Raw genomic sequence first — 12,276 nt, forward strand, 5'->3', positions numbered from 1 at the left:
AACACAAATAGAAAAGAAGTAAAATGACAAGATATAAAGTCAGGCAAAATATAAGAAAGCCAACTTCTTGGTGATTTCCATTTTCCATCTCCCCCAAAATTCGTATAGGACATTTTGAAAGAGTATGGGGATTCCCTCATAAGCAGTGATTCCTAACCTTGCCTTTGCCTGGAAAGCTTTTAAAAATACCAATGCTGGGAAGTGGACGTGGCTCAAGTAATTGAACTCCTGCCTACCACATGGGAGGTCCCTATTTCAGGTCCCAGTGCCTCCTTAAGAAGACAGCAAACTTGAGCAACAGGGAGGCACTGCAAGCTGATGCAGTGAGATGATACAACAAGAGACGCAAGAAGAAAAACATAATGAGAGACAAGGCAGGGAACAAAGGTGGCTCAAGCAATTAGGCACCTCCCTCCTATGTCAGAGGTCCTGGGTTTAATTCCTGAGAGCCTCCTAAAGAAACAAGGAAGACAAACAGACACAGCATGTGCAAACAACAAGGGGGTAGGGAGAAATAAGTAAATAAAATAAATCTTAAAAAAAAAAATACTAATGCCCTGGCCCCACCTTCCAGAGGTTCTGACTTATTTGGTTTTGGGTGCACCCTGGGGGTGGGATTTTTAAAGGCTCCCCCAGGTCGTTCTAAATGCAGCCAAAGGGATGGCGACCGCTTTGAAGGTTCCTCTTAGAGAATTGCTGGTTGTTGGCCCCAGTTGTCACAGATCAAACATACAAATTAAGAACCTTTTTAGTATTTTCTAAAAATACCTCATTCTCAAAGTATACTCATGTAGACATGTTCTTTCTTCAAAGGGTCCAAGAGGCATAAACAGCATATGAATAGATCACCTATTTTCAGATTATATTTTTTGGAGGGGAGTCAATTGTCCTATTATCAAAAACAGCCTCTCTTGAAGCACCCCATAAAATCAAAACATTACCAACCCCCACATTTGTTTAACTGATGTGCTACAGTCTCAGGAAGCAATCTGATAAAGAGCACATGCTGTTTATCAGAGCTGGGGTCGTAATGGTTTGTCATGTAAATATGTGTGCATTGTTCAAAGTGATCACCCCTCTCCAAGGTGCAGGCTTGACGCAATCACTGCCAAAGTGAGCTTGCATTTTCCACGCACTCACGCTTGCTGCTTGTAAGCTCTCTTCCACCGAGGCTTTCTCACAGTACACGAAAGCATCTGCTGGAAGGAAAAACAAAACCTGTTCTGTAGTCTGGACGCAGCCAACGCATTCTACCTTCCCCGGTATGGACCTTTCCCACAGTCAGCTGCAGCTGGTCAAAGATGACGCCTCATCTGCCTTCTGACCGGGGCGTGGGCCACATGTCTGGCCACTTAAAGAAGAACGTTTCTCCCTCGCAGCCCACCACAGCTGTCTGCATCCTGCCTTGTTGCATAGTGTTCGCTCAGTTTCCAGCTCACATCTGTGATCTGAAGGAAAAAAAATAAAAGGGATACGAGTGGTGAGTGAACAAAACTGCCCTCATAGACCTGGGTGAGCCTCGAATCATCCAAAAGTCGATGGTTCTTTGAAAGAGACTCATCCGAGTTTATTGAGAAAGCCTTTTGGTCCTTGAGACTGACCATTTGAACTGAAGGTCCTTTATAAGTTTCTTCTGCAGTTTTTGGGCTTTCCCTTTCTTTGAAGAAATGGGGAAAATATTAGAAATATTGAGGGGAACACAACACAGGGTTTCCCCTTGTTGTGTTTTTGGGTTCAGAATCAGATAAATCAGTACCAGTTTAGTTTTCTTGGTATCATCACAGGAAGTACAAATGTCAGCTTTAATTTTTTAAAGACAGATCTAGTCCATGATTTAAATCCAGCCAGAAGGCCAGTGGTCCTTGATCCTGGGACATTTACCTAGTCATTGATTCATTCAGCAAATACCTATAAATTTAGAGTTTGATTTCCTGATAGGGTGAAAAGACGATGTAGAATTGGAGGTTGTCATGAAACCTCATCATCACAAATTGAATGCGGCTGGGAGATGTAAGTGATGGCGTGAGCTCTGAGCAGGTGGACTAAGTTCAGATCCCAGCTCTGCCACTTCCAGGCCTCTGAGATTAGGCAAATGCGGTTACCTCTCTGCATCTCAGTTACCTCACCTATAAAATAAGGGCAGAGATATGTAGTGAGGATTCCACGAGATGATATACCTATAGGGCTTTTTTTAAAAAGATTTATTTATTTATTTATTTCTCTCTCCTTCCTCTCCTCCCCTGCCCTCCCAGTTGTCTGCTCTCCATGTCCATTCGCTGTGTGTTCTTCTGTGACTGCTTCTATCCTTATCAGGGGCACCAGTTATCTGTGTTTCTTTTTGTTGCGTCATCTTGTTGTGTCAGTTCTCTGCGTGTGTGGTGCCATTCTTGCGCATAGGGCTCCCCTACTCAGGGGACATCCCTATGCAGGGGACACCCCTGCATGGCAGGGCACTCCTTGTGCGCATCAGCACTGCACATGGGCCATCTCCACACGGGTCCAGGAGACCCGGGGTTTGAACCGCAGACCTCCCATGTGGAAGGCAGACGCCCTATCCATTGGGCCAAGTCTGCTTCCCACCTATAGGCCTTAGAACAGTGCCTGAATATCATATGCAACTGCCGCCCTGTGGAGCAAAACCCACGAGAATGCTTAGAAACCCACACACAGGCAAAAGCTTATCTTGGGATGCAGATTTAATTCCCTGTAGCATTCTTACTAATCTATTAAAAACAACAACTCTGCTGACTTAAAATGGGAAGATCCAGTTCAGAATTTCTGCAGGCATGATCCACTGAGCAGCTGCATCCGAACCACCTAGGCTGCTTATGAAAACTGCAGAACCCCAGGTCCCACCCAGACCTACTGAAGCCCAATTTTGGGGGTTAAAGTCCAGGGAATCTGCATTTTTAACAAGCCCTCCAGGTGACTGTGATATACTCTACAGTTAGAAAAGCACTATTCTGTGAACAAGTACTGACTCCTATGAAGCTCAGATACTGTTCTTTCAATTCCATTAAGCAGTGTTTCCGATACCTCATCTGAGTAGTCACAATTTTTGTCCAATCATCTTACCAGCTATAATAGCATATGTGTATATTTTTCAGTAAACTATTTTCACAAAATAAATTTATTTTAAGAGGGAAATGTATTTCATTGGCGCAAACAAAAAATAAACATCTTGCCATAATTAGATGGTAACCTTAGATGCCATTTTAAAAATAATGTTAAGTTCTGACTCTGAATCTGCAACAGCATCTCTGTCCAAAAATTAAAAAATAAAAAATCAGTGGGGGTGGGGGAATTAATGCTTAGTGAGTACCGAGTTTCTGTTTGGGGTGATGGAAAAGTTTTGCTAATGATCACTGCACAAAATTGTGAATAATTATGGTTAGATGCATGGTTAATGTTCAATAACTGGTAGGTTTTAAAAGTTACCAAGCAAGCAGATGTAGCTCAAGCAGTTGAGCACTTGCTTGCCTCATGGGAGGTTCCAGGTTAAGTTCCCGGTGCCTCCTAAAAAAAAAACAAAAAAAAAACAGAAGCAAACCAAAGGAAAAAAATAACTCAAGGGAGCCGATATGGCTCAGTGATTCAGCGCCAGCTTCCTTCCCATATATGGTGTCCCAGGTTCAATCCCCGGCTCTGGGAACTCAAAGAAAAATAAAAAGTCACCAAGACTTCATATTTTTAACTTTCTCTGAAGAGCTCTTTGTAAAATACTGTTCTACTACCTAAATGCAGTGTAACTTCTTTTTCTTTTTTAATTGAATTTTTATTAAAGAAATTGTAGGTTTACAGAAAAATCATGCACAAAACACAGAGTTCCCAAATATCACCCTATTATTAATACAGTGCATTAGTGTGGTACATTCTTACAATTTATGAGAAGTTTCTAACTGTTCGTAAGAAGGACTAAAGAAATTTTAATTATTTTTTAAATAATTATTTAAAATATTTATTTACTTATTCAAAGTATTGTTTACTTATTACTGTAGTCAAATATATTATAATATTCAAAGTATTACATTATTTATTCAGGGGAGCAGATGTGGCTCAAGCAATTGAGTGCCTGCTTTCCACATGGGAGATCTCAAGTTCGGTTCTCGGTGCCTCCTAAAAACAAAGCAAAAAAACAAACAACAAGCAAACATTTTAAAACACCAACTCAGGGAGATGATGTGGCTCAGTGGTTGAGCAGCAGCTTCCCACATGTGACGTCCCGGGTTCAAGTCCCAGCCCCAGTACCTCAAAAAGAAAATTATTTATTCACAATAATACAGTTGGAAAGCACATATGACTCCTGTCCTACTCTTGTCCATCCTACCCTTAATATCCTATTCCCCACCAGCAGCTACCCTCATACCTTCTACTTTTTCCCCTGGTAGTTATGGTCATTTAGAACCTTCTTCTAAATAAGAAAGTTATTATGTAATTTCTTGGTTTATCAATTTTAGATACAGGTTGTTGGGTTATTTCTCCCACAGGAACATCACTCCTTAATTATGTAACAAGTTGGGGGTAGATCAGTGATAAATGTTTACATTATGACTGTGTAAGTACTGTTCACTACTGAATCAAGTAGGTGCACTATGACTATGCTGCCTTTCTTGTATAACCCTTTGCTTTTCCTAGAGTTAATAATTGCCTTGGTGTTGTTTTTTTTACTTGTCTGGTTTTCTAATTATTGTTTCTAAGTAATTTTCCAAATTCTCCAACATCTCTGCCACATGCCTATCAATAATATTTTCTTTATATTCAAATTATCAGTTTCTGAGACTTCCTTCCAGAGACCTCTGCCTTCTGCCTGCATAACTGTCATTTTGAAACATCTCTGCCATTTTTGTGGAAACTCCTTTTGCCTTTGTGCCCATTTCAAATCTCCTGTTCTTTGTGAATGTAATTATGGTTAGGTACATGGTTAATGTTCAATAACTGGATTCTGATCTTGCTCTTTCTTACTTTCCTATTTCATTATGTTGGAGCATATTTCCAAAAGCTTACAAAACGACATACATGGCAGGTAATTTTTTTAAGTCCCTGCAAGACTGAAAATACTGTTTTACTAACTTTACTCTTCAATGAAAGTTCGGCTGGGTAGAGATTTCTAGATTGGAAACCTGCTGACTGTATTCCCCTCAGGTATGCCACACCTGAATCCATCACCTACCTTTCTTAAAATTTTCCTTTTACGTTTGTGTCAGCAGAGTTTCTGAGGAAGGAAAGATAAATATATGGTACCCAGTGTGCCATGTTTCATTGGAAATCCCTCTACCCCTTTCTGTCTTCCCAAAATTTGTTGAACTCTTTCATCCACTGTTGTCTCTCCTACCATTCTTCTTGTCCTTGTGAGTTAATACTTTTGCATCCTTTTATTGTCTTTTAATCAGATTCTGGGACTGAGAAGGAAAAAAAGTATTACTCAATTTGCTATTTTTAATTGACAAATACACAATGGGTTTACTAAACAAAACTCAAATGCACTGAGTCTAATGTTGTTAAGAGGGTCTTCTGAAAATTTCACAAATATTTTGGAAATTGGAGATGCCTGGAGCATTGCCAAATTAGGATGGGTCCCCAGTTCTCTGCTCTTAATTCTTTCTCTGTGAAAGGATGATCATTCTTCCGACTGTTTTAGACTGAAATTAAATTCTTAACAATCTCTTTTCTTTAGTTAGCTGATATTTTCCAAAGCCAAGAAGGTGGAATTAAGCCTTCTCCCTGGCTCCCTGAGATACACTTTTGGGATGTGACCATCTTGTGTGATAGTGTATCTATGAGTATGAATTGATGATGAGTCCTCCAAAGGATGAATTTACATGCCCTCTTTTCTTTTTATTAGAAGAGAGAAGACTTCCCTTATACTTTCCTATGAGGTTTCTAATCTTAGCTCAACTTGACTAATAATACCTAAACAAGGCAAATTGCTACCTGCATACATAAAATTAACAAATTCATTTAGCCCTGACTTTCCTATTGGCAGAGGAAGCTTTGAAAATTGAACAGGATCTGTGACACCTAAATCTAATTCTTGATTTTTTTTTTTTGGCCTTGCTTTTCTTTCTCTTTTATTTTCTTAAAAAAGGGATGGAAGCATTGTGAAATGTACTCATGAAAAGATTGGGAATAAAATATTTTTGGGACTGTATTTTAAAAGAAATTTAAAAGTTTTTTTAAAAAAGCTTTTTAAAACCCTGACAAATAGCAGCTTACAATACTGAAGGCATTGTCCTCCCCCTCTCAGATAGGTTTCTGTTGCAGGTTAATTTTTTTCAGAAATACAGTGCTGAGATGAAATTTGGATCAACACTTGCAAGACGAAGAAGAACTGGGCAGAGGGAAAAGTCCAACTACAAAGCAAGCCCAAGTAAGCCTCAGCAGTAGAAAGCACTGGAAGAAGTTTTGCCCTGTCAGTCTTCTGCGTTGGGCCAAAGGAGCAGGCTCTTCTAGCCCGCCCTACCTTCACTCTCCTCACTCCTACCTCCCTCAATCACTTGCCGATGGCTGCCCAGAAGGGCATGACCTTGGCCGAGGCAGCTCTCTGCAGCTGGGACCAGCCCTGAAGAAGCCGACAGCTGGAGCCCCACTGCTGGACAGCAAGTCCTGAAGTAGACATCCGGGCAGCACATCTCCGTGTCTCTAGTTACTGTCCAATTTCCCTGGTGCTGCTGTAACAAATGACCACAAATTGAGTGGCTTCAAACAATACAAACTTATATACTTACAGTTCTGGAGGTCAACAGTCCAAATGGTTTTCACTAGGCTAAAACCAAGGTATTGGCAGGGCTGGTTCTTTCGAGAGGCCATCAGGGAAAATCCAATTGTTGGTCTTCTCCAGTTTCTAGAGGCTGCCCCATCCCCTGGTGGCCCCTTTCTATCTTCAGAGCCAGCAGACGCATCCCTCCAATCTCGGTTTCCATCTCCTTCTCCTACGGACTCTTCTGCCTCCTTCTTCCACTTTTAAGGACTCCTGGAATTACACTGAGCTCAATGGTATTAATGGATTGTCCAGAGTCATCTCCCCATTTGAAGATCCTTCGCTCAATCACATCTGCAAAGTCCCTTTTGCCATGGAAAGTAACTTATTCACAGGCTCTGGGGATGAGAACATGGACATCTTTGGGGATCTGATCTTCTGCCAACTACAATTACCAAAGAGGTATTCTGGGGTAGCAGATAAGAAGGGCACCAACCAGATATATGGAATTTGACCCCTATATTTATCTACAGTAATAACTGCTGGGTACTGAGCACTTCTCTGTTCCAGGCATTGAGCTAAGTGATGACATGAGCAGCTCATTTACTTCTCTCAACAACTTCCTTAAATTGGTACTGTTATTATAATCCTTATTTTAAGATGATGAACTTGAGGCCCAAAGAGGTAATACTACTAACCCTTGGTCAAACAGCCAGTAAATGGTCTGTCTGCTTCTAAAGCCAGCATCCTTAGCCACGTCACTCTTCTCCTCCTTTCCTTGTTGCTAAGGTTGGTCATTCATCTGCTTTACACAACTACCTCCCCTGCGCTAAGTGCCAGCTCAGGATGGCATATGGCCAGGCTCAACAAATATCTGTTGAACTTCTGTCCCCAAAATGTAACCTCTTGTCAGTTTCCTCACAAACCTTAGGACATTTCCAAATTCCCATACCTCATTCTTGCACCCAAAAAACTTTGACTGGGGAAGCAGATGTAGCTCAACTGATAGAGCATCTGCCTACCATATGGAGGAGCCAGGGTTCAAACCCAGGGCCTCCTGACCTGTGTGGTGAGCTGGCCCATGCGAAGTGCTGCCACGCGCAAGGAGTGCCATGCCACGCAGGGGTGTCCCTGCATAGGGGAGGCCCATGTGTGAAGAGTGAACTCCACAAGGGGAGTGTGCCCCCCACAAAAAAAATACAGCCTACCCAGGAGTGGCGCTGCACACACAGAGAGCTGATGCAGCAAGATGATGCAACAAAAAAGAGATGCAGTTTCCCAGTGCTGCCTGATAATACAAGCAGACACAGAAGAACACACAGTGAATGGACACAGAGCGCAGACAACGGAGGGGAGGGGAAGGGGAGAGAAATAAATAGAATAAATCTTAAAAAAAAAAAAAAAGCTTTGACTGGACATTTATGTAACAGGCACTGGAGAAATTCAAAGATGAATAAAACATGTGGGTGACTTCGAGGGAATTCACTTCCAGTGAGGGGATCATGATTATAACCTTAGAGTAATTTTTTAACTTTTGTTTTTTCATCCCTTTAGACAATTGGCAATGAATTTGAAATTAGAAAGTACCATTGTTATTGTTTTCCCCAACAATATGAACATGAAGAACAAGAGGAGGGGCTGGAAATTCCTCCAGACTTTTTTTTTTATGACTTATTTATTTATTTTATTTTTCTTTATTTATATCCCCCCTCCCCCAGATGATTCTTTTGTCTGTCTGCTCATTGTTTGTGAGCCGTCTCCAGGAGGCACTGGGAACCGAACCCAGGACTTCCCACATGGGAGGTGAGTGCCAATGGCCTGAGCCACATCCTCTCTGCACCGTCTGCTGGCTTGTGACATCTGCTCCTTGTGGCGGGGGCGTGTCTAGCTCATTTGCAGTGGAGGCTGGGGTGGCATCTGCTTGTCTTCTTTTAGGAGGCACCAGGACCTGAACCTGGGACCTCCCATTCGGGAGGTGGGCACCCAGCTGCCTGAGCCACATCCACTCCCCAGGGCTGTTAGGTTCCCAGTGCCTCCTAAAGAAGAAACAGACAGACAATAAGCAAAAAACAGTGAGCAGATAACAAGCAAACAGCCGAGGAAGCCTTCTCAAGGTGGGGCGGGGGGGAGGGGGGGTAGATATACAACTTGGTGAGGCATACACACATCCAGGGGTGATTTTTAGGATTTGTTTCCATTTTTTAATAAGTGGGATCGTGTTTTACATATTGTTCTTGAGCTTGTTTTCCCTTTAGGGATGCACAGTGGATGTATTTCCAAGCTTACTTCCTTTCCATTGTTTCATTCCTCTATTGATGCTCATCGAAATGTTTCAAGAGTTTTTCTTCAAAATTTGAAAGATAGGAGCTTCCTTTTGTAGCTCAAGTCCTGGTTACAACACCCTTGAGGAGTGACAGGTCTACTTCTCATAACTCTTACTAATCCACCTGGCACCTAGACTCCAGAATGATCTTCCCACAACATATATGATCATCTCTCCCCTCCCCTATTTTCTCCATGCCCGCAGGATAAACCCAAAGTCAAACTCCTTAGCCTAGCATTTAAGACCTTCCAAAATCTGACCCTATGAAGCTGATGTGACTCAAGTGATTAAGCTCCTGCCTCCCACATGGAAGGTCCTGGGTTCAGTTCCTGTTGCCTCCCAAAAAACCCCAAAAACAAACAACAAAAGAAAAAAACCAACTCCAGGAATCCAATATGGCTCAGTGGTTGAGTGTCAGCTTCCCATATATATCTCCGGCCCCCGGTACCGCAAAAAAAAAAATTTGGCTCTAGACATATTCAGTCTTGCATTGGACAATTCATCACACACACACACACTTATCCCCACTCACCTCAGCACCAACTTTCTTCATTCCACCTTAGAGGTCTTCTTTCAGACCCCCAAATGAATCAGCTGGTCTTGAATCCAGGCCTTCTAATATATTCTTTTCTCTGCCTGGACAGTTTTTCTCCCTCCTCATCACCAGGTCAAATTCTACCGAGTCTTCAAGTCTCCACTGAAACATCAGTTCCTTAGGGAAGTCTCCCTTAGCCCCACCAGTACTGGGCCTTCCTTTACTTTCCATCACCTTGGGTACCAAGTGCCACTAGGTGTTATTAACTTATTCAGTGTCTGCATTGCCCTCAACTCTCCATGCCCCACTGGAGGATCTATCTCCTTTACCTGCTATACCCCAGGGCAGAGCACAGTGCATGGCACATTGCAGGTGTCAGTAATTATTTGCTGAATGAGTGATGCTGAATGACTCATCTGGAAATTTCACTGCTTCCAGGTAGATATGCAAGCATGGTAGTGCAGTCTCATGTTAATATCTGGTTCCACTGTCAATGAAAAGGGGCAAATTTCTTGCCAAAATAAAGGCATCCTAGCTTCTTTTCAGAAGCACCTTTTCTCTTTGAAGTTGTTTTCTTTTCTTGCATTTTTATATTCCTTTATTTATGGCTTTAATTATTATTTAAAAACTTATTTTAAATGAGTCTTTAATAATCCTATTATCTGAAGCAATTGGGATCTGATTTTGTTGTCTAATGTTTCTATTGTCTCTTGCTCATGGTGGATTGCTTCCTTGTGTGCTTTGTAATTGTGAATGAGTAAATCTTTCTCTGTGGGAGAAAGTAGATCCTGCATATCTATGCTGCAAGTTTGTCCCTAGTATAAATTGGATCTCCAGATCTATGTGTGGATAGGCCCATTGTGACAAATTCCGGGGGGAGGGTATATTTTTACCACCCAGGATCTAGCATAAGACAGAGACGCTTCCTTGTCATCTTTCTATGGTGGCTGGATAGATTTTTCTAGACCTCCCTTCCCTCTAAGTGTGTATCTCTTTAAGGGTTCCCTGTTTGTGTGAAGGTCTCAGTTCAAATTTCCCCAAAGTCTTGTCCCTTGTCCTTTGGGATCTTCAAAACCCTAATGCTTCCCTCCCTCCATACAGATACAGCTCATTCTTACCCCTCTGTTTTTCAGGTGCTGTTTTAATGACTCCTGAGGATTATCCCTATTTTCTTTCATTTTAAAGTGTTTTGATATATTTTATCCTGCATTTCTAGATGACTTAGAGGGAAAGTTTTTAGGTTAACTGGTCCAAAATATTGACAAAAATGGAAACCCAATTAGGCTAGTTTCTACACCTTTCTCTCATTCTGTGTGCTTGAGTCTATTTTTATAAAAAGTCACCTTGTTCTCCTTTCAGTTTCTATATATTTACCACTTTCTCCTGTTCTTTTACCTTAATTTACAAATTACATTATGGAATTAAATGCCTTATGCTAATAATTTCTCATGTATAAACTATTCCTTTTTTTTTCTTAGTCATTTGGTTCTCATTACTGGTTCTAATTCATCTCCTTTCTAACTATAATTTAAATAACCTTCTCTTTTCAAAAAGACATTTATTCCAGTCTTGCAGATTTAAAAAATCTTGAGATCGACGAAACTGCTGGCAGTGTTTCCGTACATACCATTATCAAAATGCTGGCAAACTTAATATGAGCAGGTAGCTAAGTTTTAAAAAATTCAACGCTGGTATTACAAGTCGTATTCATAATTCTAATGAAAATTCTGACTTGCTTGAAACGTTTTTTAGGCCTAGATAAATCTCTTGTCACTCTTCAACCTAGAAACAAACATATACATATCTCTAGTGATGTACAAATATGCCAAGTGTACTTTATACAACTAATATTTATAGTCTAGGAATGCTACAGCAGACTGTCCAGTTTGTAATACTACTCACTCTTACTCATAGCTTATTTGGAATTTCTCATTTACATGATACCAAGTGCAAATTAAGTAAGTACTGAAGTGCCAGCTCTTCTCACTGCTGTAGTCAAGGTTATATAACATAGCTCACTTAAAAATAAATCCCTCTCACTAACAGAAACATTGGCAACTGAAATAGTTTATAAGCATAGCCATGAAGCTTTTTAAAAAGAATATTTCTTTTTTCGTTTCATTATGTTAAGGTATGTTAGCTTTGGTTAATTAATATTCTACCTGGCTTTTCTTTTCAACCTCAAAAAGTTTTAAGAGTTTGTAAATCCCCAGTTGAAGGATTTAGAAAATTGTCAATGTACCAGTTATCTATTGCAGCAAAACAGATCATCCTAAAGCACAATGGCCTATAATAAACTTTTTTTATTTGCTTATGATTCTGATGGGTCAGGAACTCTAGTTGGGTTCAGAGGCGCAGTTCATCTGTGTTCCACATGCTGTTGGCCAGGCTGGCTTGGTGTGGGGTTGGCAGATCCACGAGGGTCTCCTCTGTCTGACAACTCTGCCAGAATGGCTCAAACAACTGACGAGGATGATTGGGCCTCTCTTCTTGTGGAGCTGGTTGGACTCCTTCAACTGTCTGGTGTCTCCGTTCTGGCTGTCAGTGGGGTTCCTTGGTTCCCACCAGGTGGCCTCTTGCTCCAGCAGGATAGCCTGAACTTCTTTATATGGCAGATGGTATCCCTTCTAGCAAAAGTAGAAGCTATAAGGTTGCATAAGGCCTGTGTTCAGAAGCTTCTCCCAAGGCCAGCCCCGATTCAAGGGCTCTTGATGGGAGGAG

Source organism: Dasypus novemcinctus, chromosome 19 (genome assembly GCF_030445035.2).
Source record: "Dasypus novemcinctus isolate mDasNov1 chromosome 19, mDasNov1.1.hap2, whole genome shotgun sequence".
Lineage (NCBI taxonomy): Eukaryota > Metazoa > Chordata > Mammalia > Cingulata > Dasypodidae > Dasypus > Dasypus novemcinctus.